The 19,103-nt window shown below is 37.0% G+C and overlaps 1 protein-coding gene across 6 annotated transcripts in view; it reads right to left on the bottom strand.

Annotated features, from left to right (window-relative positions):
• Positions 1–19,103, bottom strand: part of PDE4D (phosphodiesterase 4D) — a 359,916-nt gene that overhangs the window by 23,602 nt on the left and 317,211 nt on the right. The gene's annotated exons all lie outside the window — the stretch shown is intronic.

Here is a 19,103-nt window from a genome sequence, read left to right as displayed (position 1 = left end):
AAAAGTAGGTGGCAGAGATCCCAGGAGCTGCAATGTTCAGTTTTAGCATACTTTTAAAGACTTTAAAAATGTTAATTTGTGCTAATTAAAATTCACAAGCAGGATGGATGGGTATGTTCAGACCACTTCATGAAACCCCAGTCCTGGGTATAATGACAGAAGAGCTGATATACACATATTCCATGTTTTTGCTCAATATAGAAGTGAGACTTAAAAGAGCAATTAATGCCAGTCAGTATCATTTATGTGTTTGAGCATGTAATATTCTTATACAGTCATAGAGCATTAGATTTATAACTGTAAAATATTCTGCACCACTCCCAATGTTGAGAAGGCACACTGAGTGGGCTAAGAATCTGATTATAGACTCATTCCTAATGGTCATAAACAGGCTGTTTTCATCTAATGGGACTGTTTTAAGTAAGGCTTTGCATTATTTGAAACTGTTTTATGGTACTAAATTTCTTTGTTGGTGATCTGCAATTCATCACTACCATGAAGATTTCCAGTGTAAAAATTTTCTGAGAACAGAAACAACTGGGAGGAGGGGTGGTTCATGGGATAAATTGTGAGGATGTGAAAGTCACCACCAGCAGCCTTGCTTGTTTAGAATGTTGACATCATTCATGTAAACTACAGTTCAGGTAATTCAAGGGGAAAACTAAATACAGTTCAGGGAATTTAATGTCTGCAAGGACACCCACCATCAATAAGGAACACGGTTCACGACTAGGTAAACGACACTGAAGAAAGCAAGAACCCTGCAGAGTATGTAAAGTCACAACAGGGCATTTCATGGTGATACTGTCACCCCCTAAAACCTGTGTCTTCTGTGTCTCTAAATAAAAAGAGGCTCTAAGCCTCTTATTCTGGCAACATACATAATGGAACAGTGCATAGAGCTTTAGTGTATCTTTTCCTAATTTCTATTAAGTGCATTGTGTAGGAAAAAATACTTGCAAATATTATTAATGTGACAGAGAAAATCTTCTGTAATAAAATAAAAACCTCAGTCTATTTAACTTATAAGCCCACAGCTACTGTGGAGAATCATGAAAATAAGAAAACACAGCACACCAGACCTAATTCTCTAGCACCAAGGAAGCAACAAAAAGCAATGGAAGGCAGCTGAAACTGCTTCAAACCAACTGGGCTGAAACCAACAAACACTACAAGATGACATAGGGAAGGTCAGTGGTACCCTGGGTGTAGTAGGAAGAACATTGCCAGCATGTCACAGAGGGTGATCCTGCCCCGTTACTCAGTCCCTCACCAGGAGGGCTGTGTCCAGTTCTGGGCTCCTCAGGACAAGAGAGACATGAGAGTCCTGGAACAAGTCCGGAAGAGGGAAGCAAAGATGATTTGGGGGCTGGAGCATCTCTTTCACAATGAAAGGCTGAGAGAGCTGGGCATGTTCAGCTTCAAGAAGAAAAGACTGAGAGGGAACCTCATCAATGTATGCAATATCTAAAGGGAGGATGTTAAAAGGATGGACCAGGCCCTTCTCAGTGGTGCCAAGAAATAGGACAAGAGACAATGGGCAGAAATGATGCAGGGAAAGTTCCCCCTGAACATGAGGAAGTACCTTACTATGTGGGTGACTGCACAGGAACAGACTGCCGGAGAGGCTGTGTAGTCTCCCTCACTGGACATATTCAAGCACCATCTTGACTCAATCCCATGCAATGTGCTTCAGGATGGTTCTGCAAGAAGGTGGGACCAGATGACCCACTGGGGTCACTTTCAACCTTATATTCTGATTCTGTGATTCAGTTGCAGTACTTTTATGAACTGTCACATGGGAGACTTACCACCTTGGTCTTTCCTACTACAGGTAAGTGATGGGTAATACAAAAATGTACTTAGCTTTGAGGGAAGAAGAGTGCTCTCAAATGCAACCCTTAGATTGACTATGAAATTGCACTAAGATCATTTTGAGAGATGTCTGAGCATCAATTCTGAATACAAGTGTGCTGGACGTAATGCATATTGTCTAGTAAACAGCAAAAAGTAAAGCAAAGAAGTAGACATCTAAGCATAATCACCAGTTTTAGTTTTCAATGTTTGCATTACAAACAAGAACAGATTGCCTGAACAAATTCTATATGCTAAATGAAGAGCCTTTGAAAACATGAAAAAACAAGGCCTGTGGCAGGTGGTTAGAACTACATAATCTTTAAGGTCCCTTCCAACCCAAACATTTCTATGATTCTATGATTTTTAGACTGATCTTCACACATCAGAGAACAGCAATAATCACCCATGTCAAATCCAGCTCCTACTCGTCACAAACGTAGAACTGTTTTCACAGCATTAGCCAGCTCTATCTGTGAGTTGTGCTGGTATGTACACCACCAGAAAGCTTCCCCACAAAGTGGAGAGTCTACCCAGTGCTAGAAGACCACAGCAGAAAAGAATGGTCATTTCATCCACCAAGCAAGAGCACGTATCAGCCAAAACCGAGAGCCAGAATAGAGGAAGCAGCAGGACAGCCAGAGAAAAGAAAACTAGGCTGAATCAACCAGCCGCACCAAAATCCTCTGGGTTCCACATAAGAATCCAGGCTAGGACAGAAACTGTAGGATTTAAGTAAAAAGTCCCAGACAAACAATTAGTAATTTTACAAATATGAGAAGTTGTTTCAACTGCAGCAACCAGCTGCCACACACTAAGTGAGGTGGGGGGACAGAGAAAAAGCATGGGTCTTATGCTGATAGCAAAAAGAGATGAACTTCACTGGTGGCTGACAACTGATGACAGCAAGTGGAACATATCTCCAGTTCTTCTGAAGGAAGTTTTAAGTGTGCTAACTGTAGCATCATTATACTGCTGTAAAAAGGTTTTCTTGAAAGCCTTCTGCCTGTCAAAATTACATTTGTTAAAAATTACAGAATAGCCTATGCAGTATCATTTTTCAGATATTTTTATTTGGAATATATAATTCTTATGCATAAAATATAAAAATTTTATGCTGTTAAACAAACTGAGATGACGATGTTCTTCTGAACTATTATAGGGGAAATATGTAGCAAAACCCAGGAGCTAAGGTGTTTAATACAGAGTAAGGTTCCCTTATTATTTTAAATTTAACAAAGAAAAAAAAATTAATACATTCTGATAAGATACGTAATTCAGTGTTTGTATTTACTGCCCTCTAGTGATAATAAAAGCATTAGCTATGAATATGTAGGAACATGAAGCTTTTTCAGATCATAAATGTCACAACATAGCTCACTAATTTTCAACCATACCAGGGCAGGGTCTTTACAGGTATTCTCTACAGCTGCAGCATTTTCAATAGACACTTGTGAGGAATTATACATGCAACAGAAACAACACCTATTTCGACTCTTATTTTGGGGATCACTGTCAATTCTTTAAGACACAATATATACTAATCATTCTCATGAAAGTTTTCCACATAACGACAGAGTACATGCGTATGCAATAATCTCTAAAAAACACCCTACACTATATGGAGTTTAATTTCAACAAATATTAAACTTTTTACAATATTCTGCTATGTATTTATTTCCCCCTGACTGTAATACTATCAAAACTATGTAAATTACAAAGAAGCTACTGTTAAAACATAATTTAGATCAGAGAAAGGTCAGCCAGGGTGTGACAAGCTGTAGTTATGACAGCAGATTAAAGGAGACAGAAAGCAGTAACAAATAGTTCAGGTGGTTATTGCTCTGACAGAATATTGGCAACTGACACATCAATGATCCTAAAAACGCAGAATTGTATGAAAACCTTATTTCTATTTTTTAATGTAAATGCACCCTGCAAGTAAATAAGCACCCTGTATTTACCATAGCATAGCCATGTAAGAAGTTTATACCAACATTACACATTTTTGCAGATAGCTATATCCAGGAAAAGTGCAAAGAGGTGTAATACTTAATTCAGAGAGCTGCAATGGCACACTTATCCTAAGACTGATACAGCTATACCACTTTAATCCCAAACAGGGATTCCTAGCTCATACAGAAAGATGGTTTGCTATGTAAGAACAAACCTCAGCTTTTTTACAGGTATTGCTGGATTAATCTTACTTCTCCTGTATCATGGCATTCTTATTTTAATGATGTGTTCCTACTGCAGACCTTGCCAAAGTCAAGCTTTAACAGTTCATCAGAAATACTGCTGAATGGTTGTAATTTCACCATAAAAGAAATGAGTTTTTCATCCCTCTTTGTACAGCTGTGGGGAAAAAAAAAAAGATTCCACATTCAAAACCAGAGATTTGTGGAATATGAAGTGATTACTAACACTGCAACAAGCTCAATACAGCTCTGATAAACATGCCTTAGCAAATGCCCACAAATCACACACTGTAGATACCAACATTTTGAAAGCAAACTGCAAGTTGTTTCATGCAATTTTGTTGGTTCACACTCCAGTTCTTATTAAACCATGGGTGTTGTATTTCTTATTAAAATGCATGTGATAGCATCATTGTTCTTTCAAGGAAGAAATGATAATACTCATTTCAATGTGTCCTTCATACCTTTCATTTGATTATCTATTTAGATGCTAGAAATATGCTCCACACCTATAGAGATTCACAAAATAATGAACATCTATTCATTTGGAACAAGAGAAACAACTAGTCTCATCCATTACACCCTTGTCTCACGCATATAGAGAAACAAAACAAAATTTCATGCTTGTTTTTCTGTGGAAGTGAGCATTTCACCTGAATGCCTCTAGGTAAAATTAAGCAAGCAATCACAAAACCCAAGTGGTTTCCAGTCCCACATTCAGGCGTACTGTGAAGTTGGGTTTATGGCTCCACATGAGGGAGATGGAGACATGATAACATAACCAGGCTAAAGGCAGCTCTGTAGTTTCCTGAATAGCATACTTATTACCACTGTGATTTAAATCCCTCTTACAAGAAGTCTCAATATTTGCATGAGGCAGCTTGTGGTACGTTTCATTACTCCTTGCCTATAGATACCAGAGATTTGCCTCCCATGCTACACACAGAAACCGAGTGCCTTTAGGGTCTTTGCTTCTCACGCGGTTGTGACAGTGCACGTTGGGTGCTGCTGCATTCCGATCACGTGGACTGGCTCTGCTCCATTGTCTGGTGCTCACCTAATGAGCCATGAATGAGTTCACACAGAGCCAGGGCTTAGCAGGTTCAGACCAGGCCATGCTGGGAGATGTTGGCCAAGCACTGAGCACGCGACTCACCCACACCTGACAGTGAACACTCCTTGCAGTCCCAAGCCACCAAGTCCCCTTTTGAGATTCTTCCACGAATGCAGACCTGCATCACTCCATCCCAAGAGTGTTTTGCTCCTTCCTACTCCATAGTATAGGTTGTTGTGAGACAGATGTATTAACTCAGAACCATTCTTGTGCTACAAGGCTCAAACCTCACCAGCTCAGAGTCCATGGGCTACAGCCAGAAGCCCTTCCAAATACAGCCATTTTTGCACCAGGTTTTAGCTACAACGGAGCTACAACTCACACAACTCCTACATCTACTAGTCTCCAACACAGTTATCGCAACAGTAGAAATTTTGTAGGGGTCCTCTCACCTGCATGAATTTCTCTTCTTTTTGTGAAACTAATCTAACACCAAAGCAGGCACCATGAGTATCTTAAGTCATTTGAGTACAAACTATGTTTGAGTATAAACATACACATTTCTCATTAACGTTGTAGAAATGGATTTTAGGTGGATTTTAGTCATCCTCCAGGGGTAATTTTTCAATATTTTTATATTATTCACAACTGACTGTTCAAATGTAGAAAATGCTTTTTTCCTAATTTTTCTACAAGAATTAGTGTTGCTCCTGAAAAACCTCAATTTGACAATAAATCCATATTTCCAAACAAACAGTTTGATAGTTAAATCAATATTTTCTTTTAAAATACTCCAATGTGGCTTGTATTTAGCAGTTTCCACTGTGTACTGTAACACCATACAGTAATCCCCTTTTGCAAACACTGCTTTTATGCATGGTTTATAATCAGTTAATATTTTGTACTTAACAATCATTAAAAGTACATTCATAACAAATTAATATACTTTAGCTTTGATAATTTAGTTCACTTATGAACTTACATAGCACAGAAAAGCCTTAAAGAAAACTTCATTTAAAATTAAATACCTCTGTTTAACCAGTGATAACCCACAAATGATTTCTTCTTTTCTGAACACTAAACTGATGAATCTTGTCATTCATACAAAATTTGAAGTGAAAAGTAGATTAAAAAACATGAAAGTAATGTTGCATACTGAAAATTGATTAGGCTCCACTAACTGAAATACAACATTAGATTGAGCTATATTCTTTGAAGGACTTGCAATATGGATACAAAATGCACAGACATTATTAAAGTAGAAGACTGTCTATTGATCTTTCATTATTATTAGGCATTTTAACAGGAAACAACGTATTTTTCATATTTCAGTCTTCTTAGATAGGTACTCTTATGTCTCCATAAAAATCATCCCTAATTTGAAAAACATCTTAAAATCACACAAAACCAATAAGGGCTAAATAGGTATGGCATCATCATCTTTGGCTCACATTTTCATTAGTTTTAAAAAAAAAACAACCTGGGAAACTTTGCCTGCTTTTTTGCCCATTTACATGCAATATTTGGAGCAGCTCAAAAAGCTCTGAGCAGCACATGAAACACCGGAAAGGTCTCAGCAGATGCAGAAAGACATCAGCCTACCCAGTTACATGGGAACACATGCAGAAGCCGACTTTTGCCCTGACAAGGACAGAAATGTTAAAAATGCTCACAGTCTGTGTCTAAATAAGTTTTCTCCAGTCTTCCAAAGAAGCTCCTGTGTAAAAGCTGATTCTATCAGCTCTTTATCAAAGTGACAACAATGACAAATAAAACTAACTTTGGGCTCCATTCCCAGCCTGATGAAATAAATGTAAAGATTCTCACTAGCTCCAGCTAGTTGAAGTCTCACAAAGTTTTCAAATGTCCCAGGCAACAGGAATGATGCACTGGTACATCAGTCCTGCCCACCCCTGTCCAATGCCATCTTTTGTTCAATCTCCAAACCAGAGAAAAAAATCTGAAACCGTGTAATAAATGCAGTTCATCCATGCAGGACTGTAAAGTTAGCCAGTTTATGCCTCATTTAAGGCAAAATCCATTCAAAATGATATGCAATATTTGATAACTTCAGTGAATATTTAAATTAATTTTCATACTCACTTCATAAGATTGATACACCTATATTGCTAATTACTGCTTAATTTACTGCTACACATGTAAAAATCATAATCCTAGCTTAACAAAAACAAAATGTTGAACCAAAATGTTTCTCATTTTTAGATTGTTTCCTCTGTGCATTAGGTGGTGAGAATTCCCAATATTACCCCATCCAGTGTAAGAACAACACATACTTTTCATGACTAAAATGAGGATTTGCCTTGTCTATTTTCTAGTGCACCTTTATATTTGTCACCTCATATTAAAATACTAGTATAAGTTCCTAATACCAGTTAAAGTCACACGTCTTGATTAGGAAATTTTCTGAGAGAGAAAGGCCTATGAAGCAAAGCAGAGTGATTTGTCCAAGTCTGGAAACAGACTTCTCAAAAGACCCAGGTAGCCAAGAAGTACAAGTCAAAAAGGATCTTATCTCTTCCAAGGCTGCTACCTATGAGTCCATAAGCAACAATCAGCAGACACAGTACAGGTCAGTGTACTGTGTATAGTGTACTCTCACCATTCAATAACATTATGTCCAACACCCAAAGGTAAGACGCAGGATGTGGGGGTGGAAAGAGATGCTGGAGAACACAAAAGATTTGCATGCAGCATGCTATTTCACAATAGCCAAGACACTGCAGAAGGAAACAAAGAAAAAAAACAAAACAAAACAAAACAAAACAAAAAAACCATATAACTCTTCCCTCAAGAGTAATTAAGGCACAGTTTCCTACTTAGCCACATGATTGAAATGACAGGTTGTAATAAGATTTAAAACTCAACATATGTCCTCTCATTTTGCCTCTGATCAGTAAGGCAGCTTTAGTTTTCTACAACTGGGACATTTTTCAAGCTCTTATAACAATTTCAAGAACAAACCAAAAGTGCCTACATACATCAGCATGCTTTTATTTACATGACATCTTTTAGATCTATACAATCTAAAAAGACACATGAGCACAGGAGTAGTATCTAGCTGAAAAGACAAAACACTACAACATAGTTATCAAACTATTTTTCTTCCTGCAGATTTATTTTATCCTAACAGCACAGTTTTATTTTGTATTATCATTCCTATAACCTATCTATCTTTCACAGACCTAGGAAAAAAAGATCAAATTACAGATGTATATTCCTGACCACAAAAAAAAAAATGGTTTAGCTTCCAAATGCCAAGATTTGCTTTTGCACAAATTTTTAGAGCACTTTATCATCTTATATTTAAAATTTAGCTGCTGCATTTTTAAAATAGATGTATGTACAGAAAGCTGTGCTACAAATGCCAAGTTCTGACTACATATCAAAAACTTCTTCATCCTGAAACCTTTTGAGCAACAACCAAAATGAGCTGCAGAAAATCCATCCCAGCTAGAAAATGCACATCAGTTTTTACTGATGATAAGAAAGGGGTGGGGGGTGAAAAACTACCAAATTTCAAAATGTAATCTTACCTGGGTCCAGTATTTAGGCAGGCAAAACTTGGCCCATGCTTCAGAGTACAGGAAAAATGTCAGTCATTTTACTGAGAAATCTAGGTATTGGGCTTTAAAGTTTATGTAGCCAAAGAGATATTCAGTGATTTGTCAAAAAATTAATCACATTAATAACTCTAGTACTAAACATGCTTTTAAGTTCTCCACCTGAAACTTCCATTGCAAGCAAAAAAATAATTGTTTTTAAGGCATTCTTACAGATTTAATTTCATTTTTTGGTTTTTTAAAACTGTTTTCCTGAAAGGAGTGCATAACAGAAAGACTCTGACAGGTACACGTAGAATAGTTTTGTAAAAGCATCAAGGATACTTTCTGGCTTCTTGCTGAGACACCACAGCCTACACTTACTACAAAATGGCACACTCATCTCTGCTTGTTGCTTTGGCCACGGCATAGGTCAGGCTTGCCATGGACCTGTTTGTTTAGGACAGGCCCAGGCACTTCCTATCTTGGTGCCTGGATCAGCAAGGCGAACATTCACAGCAGCAGCAGTCGCAGGAGCTACCACCCTCTGCCGAGGAGATCAGCAAGCAGCAGAGGGCAGAAATGCAGAGGAATCGAAGCACTCTCCCTGCAACACCAAACACAAGGTCTGCTTTGACACATGTTACGTCTCATGCAAAAAAATGCATCTTAATTAGGCTGAAGAACTACTTTTAAGCTCCAGTTCTCTGCGGCAGAAGTTGAACAGGTCTAAGGCTAAGAGGGAAGAATCCAGATAACTACAGGTTTAGAAAGCCAAATAAACACTGCACATTGCAAGGATTCAAGTATCTGTCAGTCCCCTGGTTCTGAGATGCTGCTATTGAATCTCAAAGAAGTGAGCAGGTTTATTCAAATAACAAGAGCTCAGTAAAGAAACATCCTTACAAATATGCTCATAATTAACCTTCAAATATAATTATTTTATTCATTCATTCCAGCAACCAAACTGAAAACATTGATTCATGTGTACTTCTAGAGGAAGTCCCTTTGTGCATGGGGAAAGCACAGCCAAAACCAAAGTGTTGGAGACTCTCATAACTACTCATGCATCATTTTTAATGTATCAGGGTGTCCCCATTGTACATGTGGTAACAAAATCACCAATGCCACTATTGTGGCCACAAAGTTTATCAACAGTAGCCAAGAATCACACTACTGCTGACATACTCAACAACATCAACCACATGTAAAGCCAGCAGTAGTACACCTGCATAACCATTTGCAGAACCAAAGAGTAATTTTATTTATTTATTTTTTAAAGGTATCAAGTCATTAAAAAAACAAACTCAAATGTTCCTTGTATTCATTATTACTTATCACAGTGCCAATAAAGTTTGGCAAACACATCAACTACTCAAAATATTATTACATGTGTAAAAAAAGTTTGTTTTTTGCCTTGGCAATTTTTCATTAAAACATACTTGAAGATGCATAGGTCCACAGTGTCCATCCAGCAGCCTGCTTTTTATTTGTTTCTGTTCTACAGACTTTTTTCTACTCTATTAGTGAAAGAGCACTATCCTGCTATTTCTTTTTTTCTTACTCTAAGCTCTACTGTGCCTTCTACTCAGAGTTGTGCTACTTTTTCCATATACTAGAGATGAAGTTTGTAGAAATACTACTAAAGAGCATAAACGAAATAAAACCTAGGATGCTTATATTTCCTTTGTACTGATCAGCTCTGAAAACAATCAACTGCTTTCTTATGTCAGCAAGTACACAAGAATCACATCCTCACTTATTAAAAACTGCTCTTCATTTCGATGATCCTTGAAGCACCAAAGGTGGGGGGCAATATATTATGAAAAGTCATCATTTCTATAAAAAATAATCCTTCCATTTACATTTTACAATGCTCAATATAAACCACTACACCGGGAGAGAGTAGGAAAAAATATCTGCCACCTTCATATCTAGTCCCTGCAATTGAAATAACTTTTTAAGTACCGACTGGTGCAGGGGTTCCGAATCTATTGACAGGTATTGGTATAGAACAAGAGAATTTTATTTTATTATAAAATTCTACCTACCCAGTTTGGAGTTCTCTTCTTAGAATTTGATTTATGGTAACTAAAGCAACTTTATTGCTATTCATTTTACTCTTGGTCATTAGAAAAAGATATCTCTGTTATAACAGCTGATTCTGGATCACAAACATCATGTTTTTGAAAATATTAGTATCTTAGCTGACAGTGTGAGGTTGTCTGTAACCCTGGATAAAACTACTGCATTAAGGCTGTACAGTCAATCTTGAACACAAATCAGATAACCTGGTTTAAATACATTAACGCCTGCTTTTACAGGTCCTCTAAATCACATAAACAAATTCAATTAAAAACCACACATCTTTACATGCATCAAAAAATATTCCTGGACTCACACATCTGGGTAATATGACTGACGAAGTGGAATGGTTAGGAGGTTGAAGTTAACTGTACATATTTCCTGTAAGGCTTGGCTGTTTATTCCAGAATAAAATTAACATTGACTTCATTTTGCATAAACCAGCAGCAATTCTGAGTGGAAAGTTTAGTCGATGGTATTGTCTTGCTGTAGGATCTTATACAAGTATTCAACCTTGAGCAATTCAAGCTCATTTTCATCAGCTGGCCATATGTTAGTGGACTACCACTTAATAAAAGCAGCAAGCTGTTTAAATTTTCTAGTTTCTAGAGTATCTTGTAATCAGGCCTGACACATTAGCTTGATTTAGTACTGCTCCACTGCTGGCGATTGTAGATGGTACTGCTGTCTGTGCAGTTCCTTTTCAACACCTGGAGCAGGCAAACAGAGAGAACAACAGGCAGAACTTGAAGTTGCCCTAGCACAGCAATGCCTCCCTTGGCTGTCGACCCGACCCAGATGAAGCAGCAGTCCCCCATGGCAGCACATCATGCCCACCAGGCACATAACAGGGGAGTCACAGGGCAGGTTCACCTCTGACCTGCTCAGAGGTGAACAAGCTCCAGAGGCAGGTGCTGGCCACCACCCTGCTCACATGGTTTCAAGGCAGGATGAGTAGCATCACTTTCCATCATGCCTTAGCTTGCCTAGATTCAGTTTTGTAGTTCACATGGGGACCCATTGTGAGTTAACTGGGATCAATTTCTATTGAAATAAGCTTTATTAAAAAAAAACAACCAAAAAACACCAAACAAACAAAGAAAAAATCACAGACTGGGAAATACCCATCTACAATATACTTAATCCTGTGGTGAGTGTCCTAAACATGTAAAATTTTAGCAGATGATACCAAAACCCCTACTAATAAAACTAAAACAGGAGAACAATAGAACAATTTTATAGAACAGCGTCATCTTTATGAGACAAAGACTGAAGTGACATTTCAGCAAATACCACATTTGTTGTACCAAAACTTCATATAATAGTAGAAGCTGCCTCTTATTAGAAACGCAAAATTGATTTACAAAAAAAAAAAAAAAAAAAACCAACCAAAAAAAAACGGATGGCCACTGCTTTCCTAAATTCTTCACATGTTACAGTCTAACCCTGACTAAAGCATCACCCTACCAGGATTACAATGATAGCATTCTTGGCTCTAAATACCATCACAAGGAGCCACAAGTATTTAGATATTTCTTATACCTTTCAGTAGTCATGAATACCACCTTATAACTGAAGGAAGTTATTAGATATGAATACCCATGAAAAACCTTTCAAAATAAGAGCTTTTGGGGGAAAAAAATTGTAAATGCCTAAAAAAAAGGCAGAATGATGTCTGCATCTTAACTAAATAATACAATTCCTGAAAAAAATTCATAATTTTAAAATCTGTTATTATGATGGTTGAAAATAATGTAGTTTTCCCACATTAAACCCTAGTTATTTACCCTGTAATACTTTGTCTGTTTTTTCTGTCCCATTATGCTAAAGGAAAGAATATTTCATACTGGTATTTCCTATAATTAAAGAGGCTACAATAAAGGTTTGTTTGTATGTTAGCATGGACCATTTGTTTATATTTATGGGAAAAAAATTATCAAGTTAGGACTGAGAAACTCTGCAATCTTAGAAGCAGCTAAAAAGCTGGAAAGTGTTAAATAATATCAACCCTCTGAGAGGCATAATGCCTTTTTTACACATCTCTTACATCCAGAACCTTTTAAAAAGCAGTGAATGAGAGATGCAAAAACCTACTTTTCCTATAAAATTTAACATACAAAATGAATCTGTGAGATTCAGAGTTCCTATCTTGTTTTTGAGCCTTGAAATACCAGTGTTCTTTCTATCAACTGTTATGTCTATGAACTCTACGCTCCTTTCCACTGGTGCAGAACTGGATAGCCTGTGCTGGATAATTCTGTTGGACAAAAGTCACAAAAAATGTGGATGAGGCTGACACTCCCACAGATCCAAGATGTTTTGAAATCACAACTGCCTGCTTGTCATGGCCAAGGAGGCCAGTGATTGCCATTATGTACAAGGAGTAAGGGCTGCTTACAGCTCAGTTGCCTTGAGCCTCACTCACCACACTTACTTCACTCTCCTAGCAGAAAAAACTCTGTTTCATTATTTTTCTCATTTGTCAGCAACCCCACAACCCCTATGGAAGCAGCAGGATTTGTACAGAAGAGATTCAGCCACACCTGAAGTGGCACCACTACTCCATCCACTTGTTTCTGAGAAGATGGAGGTGTCCATAAATGATAAAGAGGGGCTGGTGCAAAGCATCTGCAGGAAGGCAAGTTTCACCCTTCATCTTGCTGCAGCACATCCCTGTACAGTACAGCAAGGAAAGTGCTATCTCCTTTTATTTTTTTATGTATACATATATGTACACCTCACTCATCACTGCAGTTACCCCAGAGCAAGTCTCCTGCTCTCCAGAAGCATGAGAAGTCTTACATGAGAGCAAGTAAAGTTGTGTACAGGGAACTGCACTCAAGCCCAGAGGTCTTAAAATTCTTTCAGTCTGGCTTCAGTGAATGGAAAGCGAGCAGTTTTCCAACAAAATTAGGTCTTCCTTACCTCCACAATATTCTTGCCCTTTTCTTTTGCTATAAAGTACAACAAAATTGGGGAAGCCACACAAGTGTGCATTAACTAAACTTGAAGCTTGCACTTACCAGTATACCTTTACTTTGTCACTGTACGAACGGAAATCTTTAATGAATAAAAAATTTCCTGATGCTGCACTGAACAAGCAGTTTCTGGCTAACAGCTGCCCCTTAATCACATTCTTAATCACAAGCAGCACTCTAAAGAGCTAACCAAATCCTCAGATTTTCTTCAAGAGATCTGAGAATTTAAGACCCAATTAAACTATAATGTCAGCCAGCCAAAAGCAATGGCATTGCCAGACATTATATAAGAAGACTGCCACATAACAAATCCTATATTTACTCATGAAAACAACATATTTCTTTTCTAGTGATATGTTTCCAGTACCTATTTTTTATATGCAGTAGCTAACCCAAGTGAATGACCAATGTATAATTCCTCTTAAGTGGATATGACATATTATCTTGTCCTTTAACTGGAAACAGGTCAATTTAACCAGTGGCTGTGACAGAGGAGACAATTTTACTCTGGCTGAGTTTCCACATTTGGAAAAACCAATGCAAAAATATTATGCTTTTACATACAAAAGGTGATTTCTGAAGACAAGCTCCTCACTGTACCATGAACCTAACCCCAAAGCTGGAAGCAAGAACACAAAAAAGACAACAGTAAAATCTAGCCTGTTAACAAAAGACTCAGTCACATTGATTAGTTCTAGACATAGCCTATCTAGGACCATACAAAAGTACCGGCCACCACAGCACTTATGCTTTTTCACAGAACAAGACAAAATAAAAGAGATGGATGGACTAAATCAGAAGTCAGTCTGTCACCAGCTCCATTTTTTCTGGGCCTGGGTAAAACTCAGAGAGCTACTGTCAGCCTGGGGTAACACGATAATGCTTCTCCATTCAGTGGGGGATTTTGTCTAAGAGCTGCCAAGGAGCTCTGGCTCTGCTTTTTTCACCCCAGCAAGGGTCATGCTGGAATGCTGGCAGCAGGGCTTTCCTAGGAAAACACAGTGAAGGTAACACAGCACCTCTGTTTGAAGCATTTTAGGGTTTATACATGGTCCATTATTTGACCTAAGTAATGAATTTAGCCTCACTCTTTCCCCAGGTATTATGTTAGTCAGTCACCCATTACCTCTGTGAGCTTTTTAGTGCTGAAAAGATGAGAGGAAAAATATCTTTTAGCATTAAGAAAATATGATTACAAACGAGCTCAAAGTAGCAGAGGAGGAAATGTAAAAAAAAAAAAAAGTAACTGAACAGATTTCAAGTTGCCTTCAAGTATCATTTTGGTTTACATTAAATATTTACAGGTAAGTAATTTTACAGGTTAAGTAATTTTTAAAAAATAAAGTATCATTAAGATTATTGTTTAAATGTACATAGTAGGTGACAAGTACAGAACTATAAATATAAGCCCTGTGTTACATTAGGGTAAGCTGGTTGATAAAATTGATACTTTGGGTATTTTCAAATCACCAAAAGAAATTTCAAATTTTTTTAAAAAAAGTAAATAGCACTAGTAACTGTCTGTAAATAGACTTCTACTCTAATCTGTAAGCAATTGCACATACTGGTATACAACCTGGACAATTATAAGTCTGTATTTAAAAAGCAGATTTGTAGTTAACATGGTCCGACTAAATGAAATCAAATTTTTCTTGGCTCTAATACCTAAAAGAGATTCCTGGACAAGGGCATTCACCTGCACTTGTAGTGGGAAAGAAGTGCCCTATGATTGACATCTTCTGTACTCTTGCTCTTTACCAGTTATTAGCAAATCCTGCAAAAAACATCATCTGCAGGAGAGCTAAAGCTGAAACAAAAATGATTGAGTTCGAAACTTTTCCCATGTCTAAGTTCAGATATTAGACACATAAACCATCCAACAGGAGATGCTTGCGAAATCATGATTACAGAAGCGAAAATACACTTTTGCAAACAAGTTTCATTATAGAAACTCCTCCATTTTTGACTAATCTACAAATAATGCTAACGGAGAGGAGTTGCTACATTTTTATTACTGGAATTTTTAATTTGTATATTGTCTATCACAGAATAACTCTCAGATCCATAAACTAGGTAGTGGTAAACTTCATACTGGAAGAAGACAGTTCTTCTCCCAGAGAATTTAAAATCTATTAAATATTGCTTTAATATTATTTAGCAGGTAAAAAACTCAGGATGCTATGCATTAAAAAAAAAAAACAAACCACAACTATTAAAAAAAATAAGCATAAAATCATCACTCTGCAAATTGGAAATTTTAAAATATCATTTGCTTGTATATGTGCATCAAAGTGCAGCCGTATCTAAAGTTAGAAATCACAATCAACAAGTTAGTAGCCTCCTAAACCCCATATTTTTATATTTTTCAGGAGATTACTCACAATTCAGTCTAACAAGAAGTGATATGGGTTGGGATACATGGAAATGTGAACAGTTAAATAATGACATCTAATTATGCCTTGGGATCCTATCTCTAATGACCCAGATTTGTAAACTATATCCTAAAATTATTTTTTATCTGTTCAAGAAAGCATTACCCAGAAAAACACAACAATACTACAATCCACTAACACCAGGCAATATTAAGAGTACATCATACAGAAAACCAGTTCTCCAAAAATGAAAGACATTTTAGTCAATTTTCTATGTTTAAGGTGCTTCTTCTATGTTTGCTTTGGAACCTTTCGAAACTTTAAAGGGTTTCTAAAGGAGAACGAAGATGACAAACTTCCTGTGCTTTTGAAAAGCTGGTTTTCTCTTGCTAGTACCCAATTTCAGAAGCTAGCACTGTAAGTAAACACCAAGTACTGCAAGATTTATAACAACACAATGACAAGTGACACTACAACTACATATTATGTCCTTTCAAAATCATATTAATTTACAATCTATGCCTATGGGTGCACCAGAGATCCATCCATCAGTTACTTCACATGCAATGGCTGGAAGCATTTGGAAATCTTTGTGTCATTGAGATGGCTGGGACATGGGAAATTATCTGGATATTCCAGTCATACTGATGTAATGTGGCAGCCAAGCATCACAGCAGGCTTCCTACAGAACAGACCTACAGACAGCTTTCAATGTTTTTGGGTAACACTTAGTCCCACAACATACCGGGGCACATCCAGAGGTTGTGGATAGCACCTTGTCACTACTGCTTTAATCAAATTTAAGTAGGGAGAAGGATCTTCTTATGTATCTGCGTCATTCCACTTTCTGTCATCCAAAGCCATGAGCTGGCACGTCATAGACGACTGCTAATTGAGCATGAGGGGCATTTAAACAAAACAAATATCCCTGGACTGGGATATGCTAATGCTAGTCCTACGCAAGCATTACAACAGTAAAGAGATTCCAAACAGATGAAGCCAACCGTTCAGACTGTCAACTCACTGCACAGAAGAGGACTGGAGTTAAGACTCACTCCTTGGATTACTCCAAGCATTCAGGACGTGAAATACTGCTCCCACCCCAGGTTTGTTTGTTTGTTTTTTTTTTCTCTTCTACGGCAGCCTTTCCACAATGGGAAAAGTTCTTACCTAGTGCAGAGTTCAATTCTTACACCACCCCTTATATCTTGCATTTGTTCACATAAATAAAGAAAACAAATACTGATGAAAATGCTGTTGCATACAAAATAAAGGGGAGAGAAATAAGTAAGGGAAGTAGCTGTAAGTCCACGGGGAAAAACACCACACCAGCAGTCAGTCTTGTGGGTTGGATCTTTGAGAAATCCAGACAAAAAGAAAGAGAGAAACACTGTGAGAAACTATGTTCTTCTGTACCACCAACATTCCTTTTCTTGACTTTCTCATCTGATTTTACAGGACTACTCTTCAGATAGAGAACAGAGTACTCTTGCATGTTCACTTCTGTACTGAAGTTCTCAGCCTTGAGCAAAACTTCTCTTCTTCAGTTTCTCAATAAGGTGAAATAGTACAATTTATCTATATGCCTCACTGAGAGGTTGAAGTTTGCAGTTATATTACAATAGGAGGTATTGCATGGGTATAACAGGAGATATTGCTGGGTATGTTTCAGTAATAAGAATTAAAATTATTCTTTAGAATAACCTGCTGTAACCCGAAATGAAAATCCTCCTGCACTAATTTTTCTCACACTATGGTATAGGCTTCCTGGTTTATATTCAAGATTGTTCACATTCTGGTTAGTGGCACAGATTTAGACTTTGTTGTTGTTTTTGGTTTGAATTTTTTTGGGTTTTTTGTCTGTTCTTTGGGTTTTTAAAATTATCTTACCAACCAAAACAAAAACTTCCTAAATGAGGAGGTTTGAAAGATCACTGAAAGATAACACAAATTTGTATACAAGCAGTTAGATTTCCAAAAAGAAAGTGAAAATGCTTACTTACTCAAACAAGTACAAACAAAACATAGTATCAAAATCAGTAGCACCTCTGGGTCTACTTAGAGATGTAAATCAGTTGTCAAATTTTATTTTTAAAATGTCCTCTTTTTGTAAAAATCTGAATATACTTGGCAAACCCTAAAAAACATTGATTTGCAATTAATTTTACCTCATTCTAGTAACAGCTTACCCTCACTGTTATTCAAATACACTGCATATCTTATCTATTATAGGGAGTTAAGAAATAAATACTTGAAGAAAATGCAGCATTTTGTGAAAGAATGGTTACACAAACATCACAAGTCAGGAAATAGACAGGTGTTCAAACTTATTAGAAAGAAAAGACCAGGTTGCATGTGTCTGTCTGATCTCACTCCCTTTGGAAACAAAGTCTCAGATTCATACAGTGCTGAAACAGCCTTGGAAACTCTTGACTTTGTAACTTACCAATGCATATACAATAGGTACTAGTAACAAGATCTTTTAGCTGCAATAAAAACTGAAAATGCAGTTCTGAGAATAGCATAATGCCAGGCAAGAAACTCTTAAAACAGAGATTGAATTGGTGCTAAGTGTCTCTAAAGCCAAGAAATAAAAGTACAGGGAATATTACATTGTGGGATTAAACTACAAGTGTGCAGATACTTCATATCTGGCATGCAGGCATACTTCAACAGGAACTTAAAAACAGTCAATAACAAAGAGCAGATACTTGGTAAGAGCAGTCAAAGCAAGACAGTAGAGTATTAAGAAGGCATAAGCTGAGTCAAAAAAGAACTATCTTCCAACTTAAAATATTAATTACAACTGAAATGATTAAAAGATGCTAAAATATCATCAGTTGCCTTTGCAAACGTAAGAGTAGGAAAACTAGCTTGTTTAATTAAAGCTTTCTTATAATTTATAATTGTATATGTTGCTGTTCAAGTACTCAGTTGATGAAAAATATAAAAATAAATTTTGAAGTAACACAGACTTTTACTAATTCACCTTAAAAAAAAAA

This window comes from Vidua macroura, chromosome Z (genome assembly GCF_024509145.1).
Source record: "Vidua macroura isolate BioBank_ID:100142 chromosome Z, ASM2450914v1, whole genome shotgun sequence".
In the NCBI taxonomy this organism is placed as follows: Eukaryota; Metazoa; Chordata; class Aves; order Passeriformes; family Viduidae; genus Vidua; species Vidua macroura.
The sequence above is the reverse complement of the archived record's forward strand: the minus strand, read 5'-3'. Positions and strand labels throughout refer to the sequence as shown.